The following is a 23,831-nucleotide window of genomic DNA, read 5'->3' on the forward strand; positions in this document are numbered from 1 at the left end:
TTGCAATTTTTGATGATCTTCTTTCGGCGCAGAATTGAATTTGAAGGGAATAAGCCGTAGATAGACGACCCTAGTCCGGGCTTGGCGGCACCGGTTTGGCAACGACAATGACCAACCATCGTCTGTTGTTCGCACAGGTGCTGCTGCTGCTTTGTTCTTCGCCAGAGCAGGCCAGCGGTGAATTCTTCGCAGTAACGCCAGACCAGGATACCTACATCAAGATCGACAAATTTGACCACCACAGGCATTTTCCCGCCGAGTTGCCGGCGGTCGACGATTTCACTTGGACAACGCCAGGAAAATGGACATCAACAGAGGGGGCGTTTTCTTCGGGCCGGGATTTCCGTCGTACAGTCAGTGGGCTTGGCGGCACCGGTTTGGCAACGACAATGACCAACCCTCTTCTGTTGTTCGCACAGGTGCTGCTGCTGCTTTGTTCTTCGCCAGAGCAGGCCAGCGGTGAATTCTTCGCAGTAACGCCAGACCAGGATACCTACATCAAGACCGACAAATTTGACCACCACAGGCATTTTCCCGCCGAGTTGCCGGCGGTCGACGATTTCACTTGGACAACGCCAGGAAAATGGACATCAACAGAGGGGGCGTTTTCTTCGGGCCGGGATTTCCGTCGTACCGTCAGTGGGCTTGGCGGCACCGGTTTGGCAACGACAATGACCAACCCTCTTCTGTTGTTCGCACAGGTGCTGCTGCTGCTTTGTTCTTCGCCAGAGCAGGCCAGCGGTGAATTCTTCGCAGTAACGCCAGACCAGGATACCTACATCAAGACCGACAAATTTGACCACCACAGGCATTTTCCCGCCGAGTTGCCGGCGGTCGACGATTTCACTTGGACAACGCCAGGAAAATGGACATCAACAGAGGGGGCGTTTTCTTCGGGCCGGGATATCCGTCGTACCGTCAGTGGGCTTGGCGGCACCGGTTTGGCAACGACAATGACCAACCCTCTTCTGTTGTTCGCACAGGTGCTGCTGCTGCTTTGTTCTTCGCCAGAGCAGGCCAGCGGTGAATTCTTCGCAGTAACGCCAGACCAGGATACCTACATCAAGACCGGCAAATTTGACCACCACAGGCATTTTCCCGCCGATTTGCCGGCGGTTTACGATTTCACTTGGACAACGCCAGGAAAATGGACATCAACAGAGGGGGCGTTTTCTGCGGGCCGGGATTTCCGTCGTACCGTCAGTGGGCTTGGCGGCACCGGTTTGGCAACGACAATGGCCAACCCTCTTCTGTTGTTCGCACAGGTTGGTGAAAAGCGTTTCGTACCTACTATCAGAGACGACTGTCGTGGCCTACTTGTGCTGCCAAGCCCACAGGCACTTTGTGTAATTATTGCTGACTTTTGGGACACAATGGCACTGTTGCTGATGTGTTGCGGGGATATTGAAGCAAATCCAGGTCCTGACAGTAACATAATAGGTATGATGCAGATGCTTTTGGACGGGCAGCATGAAATTAAAGCGGGTATAACTGAATTGAAGCAAAAGCTTGTTGACCTAGAAATGGGGCTCTCGAAGACCTCAGAAGAATGTAAGAGGATTGAGCAGGCTGAACATGAAATTGTAGATTTGAGCTCTAGTTTTGGAGGCGTATTAAAAAAGCTTGATGATATCGAAAATCGTAGCCGCAGTAAGAACTTGGTGATCCGGGGCATTCTTGAGGTACAAAATGAAACCGAGGATTAATTGAAGCAGAAAGTGATTGCGGGCATCTTCGCGCAGAAACTGAACGTAGCAGTGACGAGTGCAGAATGGGTACGCAGAATTGGAAAGGCTTCTACGGGAAACTCGAGACCAGTCATTGTGCGGCTTGGAAATTATAACGAAAAGAAAGAAATACTGCGCTACCGGACCAGACTGGAAGGAACAAAGATCTTTATTGACGAAGACTTTTCATATGAAGTAAGAAGAAAACGACGTCTTTGGAGCAGCGCAGTAAACGATAGGAAAAATGGAAAAAAAGTTACACTTGTTTTCGACAAGATTAAGATAAATGGTGTGACTTACGCGTGGGACGAAGCGACAAACCGGCGCTGCCGTGTGAAAGAACAGCTACCCGATAAAGCGCCAGCGGCTCACGACCACACAGGGGATTGACTCGCGCACGACGGAGTGTTCAGGCTGCTGAACCTTAACGCTCGTAGCCTTGTAAATAAGTGTGTCGATTTTGAACATGTGCTGATTGAGCATGACCCTGATGTTGTTGTCATGACCGAGACCTGGTTGCACGACGATGTACGTGACTCCGAAATATGCCCGCCTGGTTACAACGTGCTTAGGAACGACCGTGGCAGCAGAGGGGGCGGGGTAGCTATTTTCATTAAAAAGCCGATTAATTACACATTCATTTGCAAAATGACCGACATCGAAACATTATGGTGTAAATTTTTTTTAGGAACAAAAGAGCTGTTTGTAGGGGCTGTGTATCGTGCACCTGGGTCCGGTTCAAACGGTATTAATAAGCTAAACGATTTTCTTTATGACCTGCGCGCACAGCACAAACATGTTGTTTTTGCTGGAGATTTTAACCTTCCGGATGTAAAATGGGATGAAATGGAACCGGGTTCACGGGAGAATGAAGCTGGGATAGCTGCTGTTGACATGTGTTTTTCCCACGGGCTCACACAGGTAGTCAGGGAGCTTACACGTGTTCACGGTGATGGTGGATACGTTCTGGATCTAGTCTTCATAACAGACAGTGTAGCATCATGGCTGCACAAAGTTGCCATTCTACCTGGAATTTCGGATCATTCCTTAGTCAGTATAACTTTGCAGTTGGGTCCATTCTCTTGTACGCAAAAGCGCCTGACATATTACAGGGATTTCAATAGAGCTGATGACACTACCATACTTGACGAATTAAGCTACCGTTATGATTACTTCGACAAACTAAGCCACGATGAGTCCGCACACATAAATGAATTATGGCTAACTTTCAAAGAAACTGTTCACAAATGTATAACACAATATGCACCCTTGAAATGTAAGAAAAAACGTATCCACAATCCGTGGATTACGAGAGAAATTCTTCAACTAAAAAGAAAAGTGTCCAGACGTAAAGGAAGGTTGCGGCGATCAGGGAACCCCGCGTTACCTGATGACTTAATGACATTAAGTGAAAGGTTGAAGTCAACGATTAAAGAATCGAAACATAAGTTTTACAACATCACAATGAGTAAATATCTTCTCGAATCTCCCCAAAAGTTTTGGAGACACTTGTCGGCATCCAAGACACCAATAACAAAAATGAATACGCAACAGGGTCTCACTGAGGATAAGGCTAAAATTGCGGAGGCTTTCAATGGGTTCTTTGCAAGTGTTTTTACTTCAGATGACGGAGAACCGACACAGTTTACGTCGCATAACAATTTACCCGAATTAGACGAATTGCAAGTGTCATACGAGGGAATTCTGGCTTCACTGCTGAAGCTAGACACCTCAAAGGCTGCAGGCGCGGATGAAATACCGAACTTATTTTTAAAGAGGTACGCTGAATGGTCGGCTAGGTATCTCTTCATAATTTTTAGGAAATCTTTAACCACAGGTACGCTTCCTGATGACTGGAAGATTAGTAAGGTTACTCCAGTTTTTAAGGATGGTGACACTGCTAATGTTTCCAATTTCAAGCCAATAGCACTAACATCAGTGTGTTGTAAGCTTTTAGAGCACATTGTATCAAAACACATTCGCCAGCACTTAACGCGCAATGATTGTTTTAGTGAATACCAACATGGCTTTCGGGAGGGCTTGTCAACAGTGACGCAACTATTGGAATGTTGTCATGATTTTTGTAAAGCGATCGACTGCAGGGGACAGATGGATGTTATATTCTTAGACTTCAAAAAAGCCTTCGACAAGGTTAACCACAGAAAGCTTCTAATTAAGGTAAAAACTGTTTTGGGACATAACTGTGTAGTTCGATGGGTAGAGGACTTCCTAAGGGGTCGCAGACAGTATGTTGTCATTGGGGATAAGAGGTCCGATTGTTGCGAAGTTAGATCGGGTGTACCCCAGGGGTCAGTTCTTGGCCCCCTCTTATTCCTGATATACATTAATGACATGATCCGGGATTCACCAGTAAAAGCGAGGCTATTCGCAGACGATTGTATTATCTACCATGAAATTAGATCCGTTAATGACCAAATTCAGCTTAATGATTACCTGCTCCAAATAGATAATTGGTGTACGGAATGACAGATGTCACTGAACCCGCACAAGACAGTTTGCATGACAATTACCCACAAGCTTGAGCCCCTGAACTATGTGTATAACTTGCAAGGTAACCCGCTTTCCAGAGTAACTGAATACAAGTACCTCGGCGTGACCATCACCTCAAATCTTAGCTGGGCAAAACATATTGACAACATTGTCGCGAAGGGAAACAAGCGATTAGGCTACATTAGGCGCGTCCTAAAACAGGCTTCTACGGACACAAAACTGACAGCGTACAAGATGCTTGTACGGCCTTTACTTGATTACGCATGCGAAATATGGGACCCATATCACAAAAAGTCTGTCTCTAAGCTCGAGCAGATACAGAGACGGGCGCTACGCTTCATTTTGTCTTGGTATCGACGACTGGATTCAGTGACCCCTCTTTATGCCCGAGCAGATGTGCCTCTTCTTTCCCACAGACGAAAAGAAAAACGACTAACTCTGTTTTATTGTGTAATAAATGGTTTAGTCTTGGTTAAGAAAGAACAATACATTAACGAAGCAAAGACACGCGTCACTCGTAATAAACATAATAAACACGTCCAGGTAGAAAATTTTTTTAAAGACTGTTTTAAATACTCTTTTTTTTCCTGCCACATCGTCCGATTGGAACAGCCTTCCTAACCACGTTGTGAATGCCCAATCCCGAGAGCAATTTGCTACCCTCATGTGCAAATATTTAACGCAGGAGTGCACATAATTTGTACATTACATTGATTGTATTTTGTGAACTGTGTTTGACTGTACTGGCTGTTTTATCGTACTGGCCGGCGTTTTATAAATTTTGATGTTGTACCCACTCCTATCTTAGTCCAGCTGGACTGATAGTATGTTCAAATAAATAAATAAATAAATAAATAAAACGATCAGAACACTAGGTGAAATGCAACATTGTACACGGCACATGTTTATAAAAAACCTAAAACAAAACCGACACATCTTTTAGGACCGTAACATCCGAAATTGCGAATGCTGACTTCCTGCCGGATGTCTCGAAGCATGTGTCGTATTAACAAATTAAAAAGAAAAACAAATGCCCCACTATCAATTATGGCTGGGTTAAACCTGGCCGTACTGCCAATATGTTTTCGAGCATTCAAGTTAATATTGTCCTTGATCGCCACAGGCGCCTGGCCTTTATTTTTTAATGTTGGGAGACGAGCCACCCTGTGTAGGCTGTCTCGACGCGTCCAGATTGTTCGCGAAGGACCGGGATCACGTACAACCCATTTTGCGAAATTCGGGGCCATTCGCGACATTTTAAGCGCCTTATCTGGAGAGTTCCAACTGATGCTTAAGTGGTGTGATAGCAACATTTACGACAGTTCAGATTCTGGAAATTTGCAGGTTTCACAACCAAGATTCATTGCTTTTTCTGTGGGCACAAGTTTCCCGCATTGAAAAGTGAATTTCTCCGTCGTGATTGTCTGTCTTCTGAGCCTTTTGCATGCCTTTCTCCCCATCTACGGAACTGCTCGAACATGAGCCCAAAACTTTATGAATAATAACTTTTTTTTCATCGGTAAATAACTAAACCGTGATAGCAATTTAAATAGCATTTAATGTCCTCATGCCTACATTTTATTGGCGCACTAATGAAATTTCCTTAAGTATCGACCCGCTTTCTTTAATATTATTTTGTTCACTCGTGAATGTTTTCATGAGCACCATGCAAACCGGGTGCACGTCTACACCGATGGCTCAGTGAACCCTATCTGTTCTGCGGGCTCTGTGGTCATCCCCGCAAGGACTACAGCAATTAGACTTAATATAGCTCGCCAGACTTCTTCGACGGGTGTAGAACTCACCGCTCTTCGTGTTGCCATTGAACACATCAATCAGCAGCGCCCTCAGCAGTGGTCTATTTTCACCGATTCCAAAGCTGCCCTCCAAGGCTTACGAGCTGCTCTTCGCCGGGGAGCCCATGAACAACTGGTCGCGGAAATTCGACAACTACATCATTCTGCCATCAACAAAGGACATGAAATTATCTACCAATGGCTACCGGGGAACAGCGGCATAGCAGGCAATCACCGTGCGGATGGAGTCACGCTAACTGCTCACCACGACGGCGATTTTGTGTCGATCCCCATTTCCAGATCAGACGAAGCGGGCAGGCTTCGCGCACTTGCGCGGGACATCACGCTTGCCGCGTGGAATTCCGGCCAATTTTCCAACTCACGTTTAAAATCCTTGGACCCAGATCTGAAGCTCCGGCTACCATCCGGCCTATCACGACGTGAAGAAACTTTGCTGTGCCGCCTCTGGCTTGGTGTAGCTTTTACAAACCATTACTCTTTCTTAATCGGTATGGCTGATAGCCCTGCACGTGCCATCTGCGGGTATGACGGCACTATATCCCACATTGTTTGTGACTGCCCTGCCTACAGCGCCAAAAGGCAGTCTCTCAGCCGTGCGCCGGAGCGTCTAGATCGACGTCCACTGATGAAAATGAAGATTCTCGGCCACTGGCCACGGCGATCGTCGGCGGTGAAGGCCTCCAAGGCACTGCTCCGCTTCTTGAGAACTACTGGCCTCCATGATAGGCTGTGACTTTAACGAACGCTGACTTTTCATAGTGACTTCTACTTTCTGCTACTCTCTTTTATTTTTCATTTTGTTATCCCCCCCCCCCCCCCCTGTGTAGCGTAGCAATCCGATTATTCCTTCGGTTAACCTCTCTGCCTTTCCTCTTCTACCTCCTCCTCCTTCTGTCAATGTTTTCCGAACACTCGGTGTACCCTGACTTTGGAGGATTGCCTCATTGAGTTTACAAGGCTAAAATTATTTATGTGCGCTTAATGCATCATCATCATTATCAGCCTAACTACGCCCACTGCGGTACAAAGGCCTCTCTCAAATTTCTCCAGTTAATACTAACCTGTGCCAGCGGCGGCCACCTTATCCTCGCTGACATCTTAATCTCATCCGAGCACCTAACTTTTCCGCCCTCTGCTACGCTTGCCTTCTCTTAGAATCCATTCCATTACCGTTGACGGCCATGAGTTGTCTTGCCTTCGCATTACATTTCGTGCCCAAGGCCAGTTCTTCCTCTTGATTTCGACTATGGTGCCATCGACCTGCATTTTTCCCCTGACCCACTCTGTCCTCTTCCTGTCCCTTAGCGTTACACCAATCACTTTTGTTTCCATAGCTCGCTGCACAGTCCATAATTTAAGTTCAACCCTTTTCCTTATCCTCCGCGTTTCTGCCCCATATGTGAGTACCCTGAAGATGCAGCTGTTGTATACTTTTCTATCGAGGGACGTTGATAAAATACCATTCATGAGATGAGAGAACCTGCCATTATCATTCTTTTAGTTATTTCACATCCGTGGTCCGGATCTGCGGTCACCACCTGACCTAAGCAGACGTATTTCCTTGCCGTTTCCAGCGCCGCGCTACACTGCCGCCGCTGTGGCTCAGTGGTACTCGGCTGCTGACCCGAAAGACGAGGGTTCGACCCCGGCCAAGGCAGTCGAATTTTCGATGGAGGCGAAATTCCAGAGGCCTGTGTACTGTGCGATGTCAGTGCACGTTAAAGAACCCCAGGTGGTTGAAATTTCCGGAGCCCTTCACTACGGCGTTTCTCATAGCCTGAGTCGCTTTGGGGCGTTAATCTCCGTTAACCAAAACCAACCAACCAATGGTAAACTGCTGGTCCCTTCCGAGACTATTGAACATTATTACGCGATAGCGTATACAGCTCTATCGGTCGAAAAGCCGTCGTCGTGACCTAGGATTGATAGGAAGGAGTCAGAAAAGCGGCAAGTATTCCCAGGAGTTTCCAATGAAAAAAAAAAAATGCCGGCATTGGGGTTAGAACCCAAGCCCTCTGCACGCCATTCGGGCACGCAAAACATATGCGACAAAGGGTCTCATTTTTTTCTTTTTCAAGTCTCCTGCTCTGCATTTTATATAAGCATCTTATTGCAGTTCTTGTACACATGAATATTCCCAATGTGCCGCCAGCCAGAAGAATCACTTTGCCAACACTATGGATCAGCTCTCGCACCCTCAGGCCATACCTGAGAGCTGAAAAACCTCCAAAGAGCGCTTCTGATGCCCTACCTTCGCACAAGTCAATGGTGAAGTCCATTTTCACGCCGTGCCAGCAGCTCGGACCGCGTCGGTAGGCGCCTTGCACCGGCACGGGCATTGCTTTCCTGGGGACAGAAGAATACTTTCTCCACCACACACAAAAACATTCAAGAAACGGTGAACCTTTTTCAGCGAGAAAATCAGCAGTCGGTCGTCGGCTCAAGCGTGTCAGAGTAACGGCAAGTGAAAACGAAAGTGAGAGAGAGAGATAAAAGGAAGGAAAAGGCGCAATCGCGTATACTCTTTAGGCGAAGCTTAAGCGTCCACCTAATTTTTTGGGTTTTCTGCATATTAACTTTTAGACCCATCGTTCTGCTCTGCCTGTCTAAGTCCTTGATTATGCTTTGCAACTAACACCATGAGTGGCTTAGCAAAGGAATGTCAGCAGTGAATCTTAAATTACTGAAGTATTCACCATTAACTTTTATCTCATATTATTCCCAATCCAGGCTCCTGAATACCCCCTGTATATAGGCGGCGAATAGCATTGGCGTGATGTGTCTCCCTGCCTGGCATCCTTACTTATTAGAATTTTATGGCTGATTTTATGGAGGACTATCGCGGCTGCACAGCCGTTTTAGATATCTTCCAGTATTGTTAAATATGGCTCATCTACACATCGATTTCGTAATGCCTGCATGCCAGCTAAGGTTTCCACCGAGTCAAATGTTTTCTCATGCGCATAATGCAGAAGTTCCTTACTGTGTCTTAGAGCTTCGAAAACCAATAAAGATGGAAAAATCACAATTCATTTTGAGTGAGTGTGTATAACAGAAGCACTTTGTTCTACACGAAGCCTTGAGTACTACGCGATGTGTGACTAAGAATTGGTACACATTCCAGGCGTGTTTTCAGCAGTGTGCTGCGCTGATTCTATTGAGTTACACCGTAAAGTCCCCACCAAATGTCGGCACACTTGACCTTCTTTACAATCAACAAACGGTAAAGAAGGTGTAGCGTACCAAATCCACTCTCCTCTCATGTGGACGCCAGTATCGACGACAAAGTGGGCGCTGCCGTAATGAGCGCCTTCGTGATCATAATCGCCAGGGAAGTAACAAGAACGAATACGCAGAACTAGCGAAGGATTGCAACGTAAGTAAAAACTGCAGGCCGTTCCTTGATAAGTGTCTCTTAGTTGGGGAAAGGAGACAAGCGTACACACACACACGCACACGCACGCACGCGCGCACACGCGCACAAACGCACGCACACGCGCCCACACACGCACACACACACACACACACACGCACACACACACACACACACGCACGCACGCACACACACGCACGAACACACACGCACACACACGCACACACACGCGCACGCGCGCGCGCACGCGCACACACACACACACACACACACACACACACATGCACGCACGCACACACACACACACGCACCAGACACGCACCACACACACGAGGGGTGTAGTCAGAACACCTCGGCCCACACTGCCGCGAGGAGTCCACATTTCTTCTCCTCCACTGCCGACGTCTACAGGTACATTTTGGTCTGGCTTACGTACGGTAGTATTCCGACGCACTTCGAGCGGATCTACCTTGAGAAACATCAAAAATTGACGAACAAAAAGGACCTCGACTGGGAGCCAAAAGGAGAGACGAGAAGAAACAGTCAGACGCGACAGAGTGTACGTAGTGCGCGAACAAACGGCGTACGCCAGGGGCAACAGCTTCCTTCTGCTTGAAGTGGTGCAGCCGCTGAGTCGGCGAAGCAACTGATTTGCGCAGCGTGGCGGACAAGCGTCCAGCTTCATACATTTTAATGTGCACCAGGGAAGAAACGGGCCAGAGAAAACAAGAGTAGAAACAACTGTGAAGTCGACGTCAGGGAACACGAAGGGAGTGCTGCTTCTCGAGTAGCTGCATAGAAAGAGAGAAGCGAAGGAAAATGCGCCAAGTAAGGGAAAAAATGCGTTGCTTTCCATATGAAAGGACGCTCGCTGAGGCATTTCGATCCTCCTTTTAGGTATATTTCTTGATTTTTTAATCTGACTTTGCTTGTACGGCGAATTTTGAGTGTTGTTGTTCACGGGCCATTTTTCAGAAAAAGCCAGCCATTTTCCGTCGCAGTGACTGTGAATCACCGTCGTGCTCTGTCGGAGAACACTACGCTAACAAGAAAATCTAAAATAAAAAAGTGCAGGATAAACGTACTGATTTTTGACAAATTCTCTGAGCGTACTTCCTCCTCATAACTGCCTGCACACGAAATGTATAAAAAAAATTTTTGAAATGCCACTAAGCCGACGTGGTGATTCTTGATGTACTTTCCGCATTTCGTGCCTTATGGCCAGAGTTTCGAGACAGCGAGCAAACACACAGCAACTACTACGTGGACGACAAAAACATTCCGAGACTTTAATGCAGTGATATATCGAATGTGTTATCAGTGCCCAGTCAATAAAGAAGGCCGCTGGCTGCCTATGCGAGCGCGTCATGCTTAAGGCTAGTCGTTTCCGCTTTGGTTGCCTTTTTTTTGCGAGCTTTTTAACTCCTACTTTCTTTTCGTCTGCGTCTCGCAGAGGTTTTGGGAGTGAAATCGATTAGCTTACGGCGTGAAGTTTTGAATGCGCAAAAGCAGGGCGTGTATGGAGTAAAATTTTCGGCCCATAAAAGAGAACGGCCGGCGACTTTTTCCTGTCGAAACAAAAAGCCAGACGGTCTAAGACGACTTCATGAAAAGCCGTGCCCTGAATGCCACGCGGGCGCCTAGTGAAAATTATTAGCTTCGGGAGATTAGTCATTTCATCGGCGTCTGCTTTTTGATTTGACGAAACTCTAAGTGATTGCTACGGGCCACTTTAACGGAGAGAAGTAGATATTAATGCTTCTTTACTTGAAATGCGACGACCACAATATTCTTAACGCGACGATAGCTTCTGGACACATTACGATAGGCTTTGTTCGGGTATCCTGCTCTGACTTTCTGAAAGGGTTTTGGACGTATGCAACCGGCACGGCTGGGCACGACACTTGAAAAAAGTATTTTGGATACGGATGACCGATATCCTCAAAAATTGTATTTCCGATACAGATACAAGATACCGAACGAAATTTGATTTCTGATACGTATGGTGTGTTGCGTTTAATGGCGAATAAGCGTCTAAGGCTATCATGCGCCAAGCTCAAGGTTTAGATACTGATACTCGATACTTTACTGAAATCGGCAATGTTAATAATGCTAGCAATATCAACAGCTAAGTTAAAGATTTCTCCGCGGTTTCAATGTTAACAATGCTAGCAATATAAACTGATAAGTCAGAGATTTCTCCGTGGTTTCTGGAGTTTTTAGTGTATTTGATATACCGCACTGTACTTGAAACAGTTTAAACGAATCCGGCCGAACGCATTTCTCCAATTTCTTTAAGCTCCACTCTCAGTCCAGCTGGTTTTCGTTAAACCTTTAGCGTCGGAATGAAACCATGCTGATGTTGAAACAATTACTTCCATAAGGAGCATGGCAAAGTCTGTTTTTAAAGCTCTCTGGGCACTTGACTACATACGAATAAACTTTGAACTGTTTCTGATGCTCTTCGTTTGTTGCTGCAGTATTTCACTTTTACCTTTGTCCTGTGCTGAAAGGTGCAAACTCCGTGCCCGTGAAAAAGCCGAACCCCAGCACTATGTTTAACAGACGTTTCAAGCTTTTTTCTTTGTTAAATTCTAGAAGGAAAACGACAAAGAATAAAAGGGCTAAAAGTTTTTATCAGGCAAATCACATCTTGCTATTATCTATTGTTTAGAGGTTTTTTTCACTTGACGGCAGTGGGTGACAGCATTTCCTCAAACCATCAGTCCGAAAGAGCCTCGCGATGCGGATTGCTTTCAGTGACGCAAATGAAAAAAGCCTCTCTATACACGAGCACACGAACACGATGCACCGTCGTATTTTATGAACATGACTCAGACGTGGCTTGGAGATTTTAGAGATGGCTTTTAATGCGAAGGAAGAGAAACCGCTGTAGTTGGCGTGTCGGCACAATGGTGACTGATAGAAGGGGTCGTGACGTCACAACCATATAACCTCACGCCGGTAATCAAAACACGCCACATCGATCGCGCAGTGCAACATTGATGAAGTCACTACAGGACTTCTCATTAGTCTCCAGGGTCGTGGCGTCATTGCACCACCATTACGTAGTGCCGCTGAACAAAGAAAACCAATTGCGCTGAAAAGAAAAACACTGTAGCGGGGACTCGAACCACTGCCCCTTAAGTCGTGAACGGGGCACGCTACTCTTCGAGCACTAAAGAACTTCTTTTTCTTTATTATTCCTTCAAAAGAGTGGGAATACAATGCAGTCAGATGGTTATTTACAAAACTGCAGCACTCTCAGTTGGCAGAAAACGCGCCCACTTTTTCAGTTCTGTTGGATTTCGAAACAGGAATACAATTTCATCATCGCAGTCTCTGTAATTCATCACATTATAGATTTTTAAACGTTCATTACACTTGGTTAAAGAAAGGCGGTGTGAGAAATAAAAATGCAATTTTAAAACAATAAAATAAAATAAATGAAATTACATAAATAAGAGCGGATTTGTCTGCGCCGAGATATGCAAACACGACCGAAGGCCGTCGCAGGGACCCACTGACGCTATCCCGTCACACCCATAAGGCGGAGCTTAAGTGTCACATGGCAGGTATCACATGGCAGGCCAGCAGTACCAGAATTTGATCTGCGTACATTTATAATTGATGCTGCATAAATATGTAGGGTCGTCCACACTTAGGATGAAGACGTGGGTGCCTGGCCCCCTATTCGAAACGCTACTGCATCCGACACGCCCGCGCAGCGCAGCAAATAAAAGTGACGCAGCCTCAGAGGGATCTTCATGTGGTGCTTCGCGTCGTCTTCCGTTTCACTTTGATGCACGGCCATGACGGTCGCGCTGGCGCTGTGAAGAGAGCGGCCACGCACTCATGTGTTCATCCTAAGAGTGGACGGCCCTGTACATGTAAGGCGGGAGCAGTACAGCTGCGTCAGGATGGTGGCGGAAGTGAAAGGCTTCTTAACAGACACTAGGCCGGGGTTTTAAAAGGGAGCTGATCAACTGGTCGAGGCAGTTTCGGATTGGTCGTCAGCTTGGTAGCCATGCGCACCTGTGCTAACGGGGCAACTGTCAGCACCTTTTTTATTTCTGAGCAAGCCACACCATCCGCTTCGCAATGCAGCTCCGCTGTACGCCTCTGTTTTTTTAGTGGTACGACGTGTTGCCACCAATGAGGATTGGTGGCTTACATCATAGTGCGAGCTGTTATCTTCGCTGGAGAATTCCCCTGGCTAAAAGTGCCCCCTCGTGAAGAAAAAGGGAAGCAAAATTTATCCTTTTCTCGAGGTATGTCGCTAGTCTTTGGGTGCCCTTTTCTCTCACTGCACGTGAGGAGCAGGCCCGAAAGTATAGCGAATGGGAGAACGTTAGGTTGGCAACAGACAGCTTGATTTACCGAAACCGGCTGATCTGGCATTAGAGTGCCACTTACTCGGGAGGCCGAGAAGTCCATCAGCCTGCCAACGTACGCTTTGAATCGATCAGTAGATTAACGCCCATTCTGCCGCTCTGTTTGAACATCGCCAGGAAGGCACGCTTAATAATACGATAATGAAGGCAGTAAATGCATTCGCTATGAAAGCAGGCAAAGCCCGCATGGTGCGGTGCGTGTAGCCCTTCGCGACGGAGCGCCTAAGTAGTGGTACGATACGTAATGGTACTGGTAGTGCGGTAAAGGTAATCTAACGGTAGCAGAAGATTGCTGTGCTGCAAGGCTGCACAAAGGCATAAATAAGTTCCTTCACGCGAGAAGCGACAGGGTGGACTTGGCACTCTAACATTTAGGATAACTGAGTGCCTAAAATGACGTACATGCTGCATGGCAAGAAAACAGACTGCGGAACTGAGGTTTGGAGTTAACCTTGTATAGCCGCTTCCTCGCTCTCATCCGTCGTGCTCTACTCGGAGGAACGACGGTCTGTTGAGCCGCTCGATTACGGTGATGCTCTTCGCCCTCACCCGCGTGCTTGCGAAAGGGTCCGGTGGTCTGTTGGGCTGTGCCTGCTGGCACCTTAGAGGAAAGCTGGGACTTGGTGGCTAGAAGCTGTGACCTCGTTTATTGCATGCCATTACCCCAACTCCGCAAAAACACACGATCGAATAAGTATCCAAAACAAAGCACATCAATAATAAACATGTACACGCCCTGGGGCGGAGCGCAACGTCCCCTCTAGTGTTTCCCCTTGCCCCTGGAGTGGGCCACCAATCATTGTTGCATGCACTCTCTCCACAATCAACACAATTTCGCAAAGTTGTCGAGTTACGTGGACGGCCGGCGAGCTACGCGTGACATTTGGGTTCCTGAGATCCGCGGTCGTCGACACGCAACCTTTCACCGCCGCTGTTGGTCCAACGCGTTGCTGTCAACGTGCGGCGCGTCGCAGCGGCGCCCGTTAGCGCCGAGTTGCGGGCTGGTCCAGCCGCCGAGGAACATTGCGGGCCGTCCGGCGCATGACCCTGGCGCCCGTTGCCGCCGAGTTGAAGGCTGGCCTGGCAGCAAGCAGCCGTTGTGGAGTGTCTCCTCCGACTAAAGCTGACGGGAGACGGTACGTTGACGAGCGGGACACTTGGATTCATTGACTTGGGGTCCAGGCGAAACTAGCAGGCGTGGTAGAGCTATTCACAACTACAGGGAAGAGATCGGGTAAGAAGGCTTTATCACGTAAGAGGGTTTGCTGTATTTTGCACGTAAACTCACTTCGAGCGCACCGCCGTTATGTTTTACATAACGTGCCTCATCTGCGGACCCCCTTATCCTCTCTCAGTAATACAGGATGGCGCTGTCGAGTCACAGCGTGGGTAACCGAATCAGAGGCGAAAGTCTTAAAGCTTCTAGCACTATTTTTTGATGTGGGTCTGGCTTGCCTTCGCTGACATCAGTGCTCATCTTATCCCAACGTAACGCAGACAAGTCGTCGGCCATCACAGATGTTCGAGCGAGTGAAGAGCTTTGTGAGTTCTGCATGTCACTTACGCCAGCTACCGCTTTCTGAGGCAGGTATAGTGAGCCCACGTCGCAAGAATTTAGTTTGTATCAGAATATGCCTCACCGGCGCTTCGCGGTCACTCGTCGGCACATCGCCATCCATTTTTAATAGGCAACATGATTTCATGTTCACTTGAATACGTACAGGTTGCATGCACAACCGGCATCGACAGCGAAAGGTAGGCAAACGTCACAATGCACTCTCGGTAATCCGCCATTTTGAAACAATAACAAGCAGACAAAAAAAGCAGCGCGTGCGACTGGCCGATGTGCTTACCATGGTTTATTGCGCAGTTGTAGGCCGAAAAAGCCGCACGTACATTAAAGCTCAGAAGGAGAATGCAAGGAAGGAGAGTAACAACCTCATCGACTTTCGATTCTTTAAGATTCCGAAGGTTCGTGTTCGTAAATGCTGTAGGATCAAACAGCTGTCGGTGCGGCGGTGGCGGCGCGAGTGGATCGTTCGCCTCAACTGGAAGGAAGCGGTGAGCCGAATAGCTGAACAAGCGTCGAAGATCAGCTCCTTTGCAGCGCCTCATTGCTGGCACACAGACGTGGGTAAAAGCTGGATCTATACTTGTCACAGCTTGCCGGTGACCTGAAGCGAGAAGGGCGGTTAAAAAGCGCGTCCACTCGTTTCCTGTGGGCGCTGCTGGCAGGGCAGGGGCTTTTGGCGCACAGGTCTACTGGCGTCGACACCAAGGCGTCGTTTTTTCATTGCCGATGACGCAGAGTCCATAGCAGCGATAGGCCTCACCTACGTTTTCCGGATGTGTGACGGCAGCCCGGTGTCAGAGCCATCCGTGCACGCACGCTCCTGCCGCACGCGCACGCCGTACTCGACGTAAAAGAGCAGTGCCGCCTCATGGTAGCACGCCTCTCCGTTCATGGCCATGCACGTGCACTGCGCGGCAGCCACATCGCCGTCTCTCTTGCACAGAATCCACGCTTCAACGGGTGGCTGATCTTGACAAGCACGGAGTCGGACAAAACTTCCTTCACCCATGGCTCGCGCAACCAACCATTGGTCACAAAAGTGGGGCCTTCTAATGCTTTTCGTGCCTTTAATTGCTGGCGGCTGATCAAGCTGCGTCGATTCGCGGCCACAGGTTGACGTCTGTAACGCAACCGCTCTTACGCAGCTGAAACGGGTCGTGAATTCTTGATGGTAGCGCGCCCGATACTTCGCGCACAGCGTTGCTGCATAATGCAATTGATCATGCGCCATTTCACTGCAAAAAAATGCTCAGTTCATGACATGCAGTGGCGCAAGCAGATGACGCACTGCACACCTTCGCTCCAACGGCCAAGCTTGCTTCGTGTACGTTGCCTGCTAGCTGTTGCTTCAAAATGGCGCATTACCCAGAGCGCAGAGTGTTAGATAACCCAGAGTGCATACCGGGTGTTTTTTTTAGAAGGTCCAAAATTTTTAAAGAAAGGTAAATTCCTTTAGATTTATTTTAACCCTGGGGCTATACTGAGGGCTACGGCGGACGCCAGGTAAGAGGCAAACTACTTTAATTAGTTCGCTGATTAACTGAATACGTTTATTAACTTTTATAATTTTTATTTTAGGGGATATGTTGTATTAGCAGAATTGGAGATCGTCTTCGAAACAGTCCAGCCAAGAAAAAAATTTGCATGAAAAAATTTTTCGCGCGCGTTACGAACCGAGAAAAAGTCACTCTGGTAGGCAGCTTCACACTGTAACCCAGCGTCTGTGAGCGCCTGTGACGTAGCTAGCTCCGCCCTGCGCTTTGTGTCAGTGCGTTTTTGTTCCAACGCGGCATTCCGTGAAGCCGCGGAGCGAATCGAAACAAGCAGCGATAGCGCGGGCCGCCCGTCTGGGCTTGAGGTGATATCAGCCGTGTGACGCAAAGCGCAGGGCGGAGCGAACTACGTCAGAGGCGCTCACCGCCGCTGAGTTACGGTGTGGAGATGCCTACCAGGATGACTTTTTCGCGCCTCGTAACGTGCGTGAAAAAAATTTAATTAAAATTGTTTTTTCTCGGTTGAACTGTTTGGAGGACGATCTCCAATTCGGCGAATACAACATAACCCGTAAAATAAAAATTAGAAAAGTTTATTAACATATTTAGTTAATCAGCGAACTAATTAAACCAGTTCTCCTCTTGCCTGGCGCCCGCCGCAGCCTCCAGTATAGCCCCAGTGCTAAAATAAATCTAAAACAATTTACCTTTTTTTTTAAATTTTGGACCTTCTCAAAAAAAAAACACCCGGTATAGCGTCACGGCGTCACCGCCTTTCGTGCATACAACCTATAAAATAAACCGACGCTTACAGCGTTACTGGAGCGTGGAAAGCAGTGAGCGCAAAATGCGTTACTTCGCGTGACTGCATGCTTAGCGGAATAGTGGGTCAAGAGTGCGCATGCGCAGGACTCTAACGGGGACAGCGTGCTAGCGTAAGTTCGCGTTGCGGCAGTTGCGGTTTTTGCGCACTTAGCGTGAAAACATGGCTTCGTCTATACCAAGCGCAAGCCGCCCGCTTCAGACGAATAAGCATTAGCTGCGGTTCCGGTCGGCGTGTTTCCCAGCAACTCCTGGTGTTGGTGCCTTTCGCTATGACTGACCTTGCTTCTGATCATCATCAGCGTCCCCAACGACGAAGTTTAAGCTGCAATTCAGCCCAGTTGTTGAGATACTCTCCATTCTGGCGCGCTCAAGCCTAATGGGTCCTCCCGCTGCGCGGCAAATAAGATGCAACCATTTGCAACTTCTCGGAACGCAACATGAATAGATTTTGAGGTTTGGCTACGGTGTTTTATATATTTCAGTAATATAATAAAGGAAATATAACTAAATTTGCATAAGTATTTCGAGCATTGCATGCCATGTATTGGAAGGTTGCTTACTCGACCGGTTTGTACTTCGCATTTTTCTAACTAGATGGCCCCACAGTGTTTTCGTTACTTATTTCACATGTCTTCAATCTCCGAGTTGATTTCATGGGAATTTGGCTGGCAGAAATAAGCGTTACTGCATCAATAGGCTGTAAAACACTCCGATATCGATTTCTTGGCGAATTAGGGGCTGTGGCGCCCGTTTTAAAAGCGCCTTCCGCCTTCATGTAAAGTAACCCAGCAACGGTGGTTGTTCCTTAGTTATGACAGCTCTTAAACTCTGAATATGTGTAGCGTAAAGTTAACCCTTGCCCACGCATTTTTACACCTTTCGGTTATTAGGGGTGCCGTAAAGGCTCCTTTTACGGTCGAGAAGCAAACACCTATTGCTCGGCTACTTTTGGCAAATACATTTTTTTTTTGGCATCGCATTTAACGTGCTCGGAACGCTATACTAAAACTCTCCGTGGGATAAGTTATCTTACTCTATGCTAACGCAATTTACCTTAGGTCCGCTATCACACAAACGTACTAAAACTCTCTACTATCACCAAACTAGCGGCGCTCGCTGCAGGAATAGGACATCTCCCTGTCTTTTGCTTGGCGTGGCAATGTTATCCCTGGAAACTTCCCTAATCTTATCCGCTCACCTGACTCTGCCGCCCCTGCTACGTTTACCTCCTGTTGGAATCCACTCATTTACCCTTAACGACCATCGGTTACCTTGCATTCGCATTACATGGCTTGCTCATTCCTTCTTCTTGATTTCGATTAGGTGTCATTTTCAGAAAAATCGGGCACGTTTGTGGAGCCGGCGCGGCGCGAAATGTATCTTGCCCGCGCGCGCGCGACATTCGAGAAGCGAGAAAGAACCTCTGACTACCCTTGAAGAGCGCATAATCTTGCGTGTGTAGAGTAATGCCCTCTCCAATTCGCTCGTGCGTGGTGGCGCCAGGTTGGAGTGAAGCGACTCAAACCGTGTGGAAAACTCTCTCCTCACTTGAGCAATGCCCACGCATGCCTCGGTGGTAGGATAAGAGAGTAGTTGTACTGTTGATGCTAAGTGCGTGTGCGCGCCTGCCTTGGTTCCAAATGACAGATGCTGCGTGTCGTACACATCAAGGACGTTTAGCGGCGTCAGTCAGCCCATGTCGTAGTTATAGCTTCGAAGAAGCGCTCCTGCACGAGTCCCGGGTCAACAGAACTCGCCCAGCCACGGACATGCGAGACATCGCGCGCCAGTCTTCGAGACGGCCCCATCGCTATCTTCTGGTCGTCGGACTGATGCAGTGCCCGGTGCACAAAGTGTTTTATTTTGATTGCCTCTCTCGTGTGTTAGTGCAACTGCTGTTGCAAGTCCTTTGTTTGCACTGTAGCCTCTCTATGGCGTTACTTTCCATGTGTAGCACGTTTTTGTAAATCACTTTGTATGTGTTCTTAGGAGTGCTTAGAAATTCCTCTGTAGCGTCTCTTTGCTAAATAAAGATTGTTTAAGAGCGAAATGTATACTTCATGAACAAGGCTGCTAAAGCTGATTCATAGCAGAAGCATTAACCTTGACCTTAAATAAATAAATAAATAAATAAATAAATAAATAAATAAATAAATAAATAAATAAATAAATAAATAAATAAATAAAACTAATGTGGCCGCGACTGGGTTTCCAACCCCTGGAGGCGCGAACAGATCAGCTTCGCTGGCCACTGCTCGAGAGCACTATGCAATCGCCGCAGCTTTTTTTTTTCCTTCTTGCATGTAAATAGTGCCGAAAAGGAGTATCTGAGTATGCTTATTCCACAAAACATCAGGCTGTGTAATACGAGCCCACTATACCCCTGCACGTTCCCACCTTCCCGAACATCAAATGTCTGGGAGGCACACACATGCATCTAGATAGGGGAGCCAGCTAGGCGGCTCTTCCAGGGCAGCATATACTCCGCGCACCAAAGCGCACTGCTCACGGAACAACGATTTTGATGGCCGCGGTGATTCGGCGTGGCGGTCAGTTGGTTTCCCTCTTGATCTCGTAGAGGGAAATTTAGTTAATGATGATGATTGAAGGATTCTTGACGTCTTGAAGATTCGTTTTGCTCAATCACATTGCAAGAGGACACTTCTGGAGAGGTTAAACTTTTATAACAATTAAAAGCACAAAGGAGGATACAAGCAAGGAGAAAACATATTTACACTTGACTGGCTCGCAGTTCTAGGTGACGAAACCAGCCCTCGGTCCTGCCGAAGCAGCGGGTTTTAAATCCTATGTCCCCGCCCTCGGTGGGAGAATAACCAATCAAGTACTATACAAACATCCACCCAATAACTTATTGGGGAAAGGAAAATACCACCAATCAGCAATTAGGGAAAGAATAACACAACCAATGAATGATTGGGGAAAGAAGGTAACTCATCGCGACACTGTACACATATGCACACTTTCCACCATCACGATTTCGGATAATTATGCTTTCCCGCTGCGAGCTTCGCGAACACTCGCTTTCCCAACGTCCGATTGCCCCAAGTTCGAGGAAAGCCATTTCAACTCATCTGTTTCTCGTCGTCGCTCCTCATGCCTGCAGCTAGCGTGACAATATGTCAAAGCATGCCGCTGCAGGCATGGTACAAAGAGCCACGCACTGTGGCGCGGGTCAGCCTCGCCGTACACACGTGCACACAGGATGCCGCCTAACGACTGAGTCCATGAGGGGAGTTTGACGTCTCCTGTAATCCCCCGCCATTCGGCGCCTCCCTTCTCCCGCTGGGTTCACTGACCCCTTTCTGTGCGGTTGTGCGGAGGGCCTAAGAAAAAGGACTTAATGGGCATTCCCATAAAGCGACCGGATGCGGCAAACAAACTACAGCACCGCGAACTTCACTCGGTCCATCATGCGGTTCTTCCCGAGACTAAATAGTCCGAGCAACATAAATAGATGGTGTGGCACAAAAACGTTTTTCTCCACAGTCATAAAACGGTTGCTGTAGTGAGATTTGAGTGCCCTTCTTAAGTTTTCGCTACGATGTACCAGAAGATTATAGTATCATGCACAGAATAAAACAATGGTAAATTGTCTCTGGAACATTGCGCAGGCGACAGTTCACCGTCCATGACACAAACATCTCCTTAGCATGAAGCCAAGTCTTGACAGGCAGCGTCAATGTGTGCAGTTTAAAGAAGAACGTTTTTGGAGCAGAAGAAATGCACATTCGCTTAACACGTTTTAAAACACTGGTGCACTGGTGCCAAGGAACTCCAGAAAAAGTTGGAGATACAACGGTACAGGAAACAAAGACTCCTTAAGTACCTGAGTCATCGGCCTTCTGGAGAGGATATACAGGCAGTCTAAAGAAAAGCGCACAGTGAGGAAATTTAAGGCGTAAACAACTTCCTTAAGGAATTCCCATAAAGACCCCTCACGGGTGTGTCCAGTAGGCGCGAACAGGGCCGGATTATCAAGGGTTCAAAGGGCCCTCTGGGCCTAGGGGCCCCCCGAGGGCTGGACAAAATGGCGGATTTCATGGTTTGGCCCGAAAATTCAAATCAGTTTCCTGTTGGTTTCCCATGATTGAAACAGAGATTATCTAATGAAATAATAAATGTGTAGAGGACGCGAAGAGGAATCCACGTGGCCGCACCGGCGCTGTGGTGGCTGCGGTATGTTCGGTCACTCGAGAAGCCTCGCACATCCGCATCGCTCATCGGTTACGTGAGACGACAGGCACAATTCCGAGCTGCGGCATCACTCTCTCTCTTCCTCACTCTCTACCTCCGCGCAGAAAAGCTTTTCATCGCATGATATGCTTAATGCCGAAGTCAGCTCATAGTTCCCCACTCGAAAGAAGAAAATGCACTCGTCCAAAAACCCATGCATCGCGCAAAGCGATGGAGCGAACGGGGCTGATCCAGCTGATGAACGCACAGACTAGATCCTAGGTGTTCTGGGCAGCAGCGGTTCAACAACTTCGGAACACGCAATGCGAAGGCGCATGAACAACAATACGGCACTGACAACAAGAAAAAAATAAGCGGAATTAAGTTAACGTAGAGGTTCCTAAATTATATCCTCTTTTCATGATAATGCAAACTCCTAATGAAATTTATGTGACAGCAATACGCTGAATACTCGACGAAAGAGAACTGTTTATTAAAACTTAACGATGGTTCTATGAGGATCTGCAGGGCGGGAAGTGCGTTGCTGCTGTGTCTTCACTCGGCCGCGACTCACGTTCGCCTCTGCCTTCCAGCCCGCCTCGCACGGACCCTCGTGTTTGGGATGTGTTTAGGTGACCTTGGATCGGCAGCTCCTGTTCTCGCGCCTTTGGTTCTTCCTGCCGCTCACCTCGTGGTCCGTGGAGAGTCGTATATGCGGGGTGCACAGTCCGATGCTGGGCGACTCGCGATCGCCGCGCCAGAGCTTTAAGTGTTTTAGGCCCTTGACAGGTTCGTGTGACGTATAGCAGGAGCCTCAGGTATCCCGGACCGCAGCGCGCCCGAAATATGCAACTGACATATGGTATAGAACTTTCCCATTATAGAAGCAGTGATGGTTTGGTTCTTCGCTGCCGTCGTCGTCTCTTAATTCCTACTAGTAGGTTTTACGGAGACATCAGAGAGGAACAACACATGGAGAAAGATTTATGCACCGGAGATATTTACAACCACACATAGAGTTTTGCAATGAACTGCCTGGCCATAACTCGGACCCTTTCCACGGCTGCTTGAGCGTGGGGACTGTCCACGTAGCTCGAGAACGAGTGAATACCGTGCCAGTCGCAATCCTGTTCACTCGAGAAAGAAACATACATAAACTGCATCTTCAACGATCAGCACTTTCCAACCGCTCTCTCCCCGATATACACACTCCCCTAGTGCATGCAACCATGGACCGCCGAGTTGAACATGACACTTCGAGAAGGCCGGATGCGTGCACTGCGATGGCACCTAACACTACCTCTCCCGCATCCAGCGATCCTGCAGCGAACGCCGGGGCTTCATTCAAGCCGGTGGACATTTTGGGCCGGCTCCGCGCCAGGGACGCCACCGGCTGGCGCTCCCCGCGACGGGTTTGCCCGAGCGTGCTCCGCGGCCACGTGTGCTGATGTGCGTGCGTGTGTTCGTGCAAACGCTTCTGTAGGCACGGCGCTCGGGGAGAGACGCTCTCCGGCTGGTGCGAGGAGGATTCTCCGACGCCGTGTGGCGGCGACCGCGCGTCACGTTAAGACACGTCTGTGAGCTATTGCGCGCTTCTCTCACCCTCTTGCCCTCTGAACTGCGAGGGGTTAAAAGCAGGTGTCAGAGCCAGAGTGGACTGAGCAGACTCGGTCAGAGGATCGTCTGCTCTCGTCGAGAGGCGATCGGTGTTGACCATGGAGGAAGAAAAACTAGGAGGGACCATGACGTCACAATCTTGAAGCCTAGTCATAAAAAATATAATGGGAAGCATCATGGGAAATAGGCCCTCACGTGACACGGCAGTGGTAGCTCTTAGCTGGATTTCGGTTTCGGTTTCGCTCTCTCGCGTACGAGCAACTACGCGACCATCTGCTTGCGTTCACTGACGGCTCCGTGGTGAGCG

Source organism: Amblyomma mixtum, chromosome 3 (assembly GCF_055824585.1).
Source record: "Amblyomma mixtum isolate Tamu chromosome 3, ASM5582458v1, whole genome shotgun sequence".
NCBI lineage: Eukaryota > Metazoa > Arthropoda > Arachnida > Ixodida > Ixodidae > Amblyomma > Amblyomma mixtum.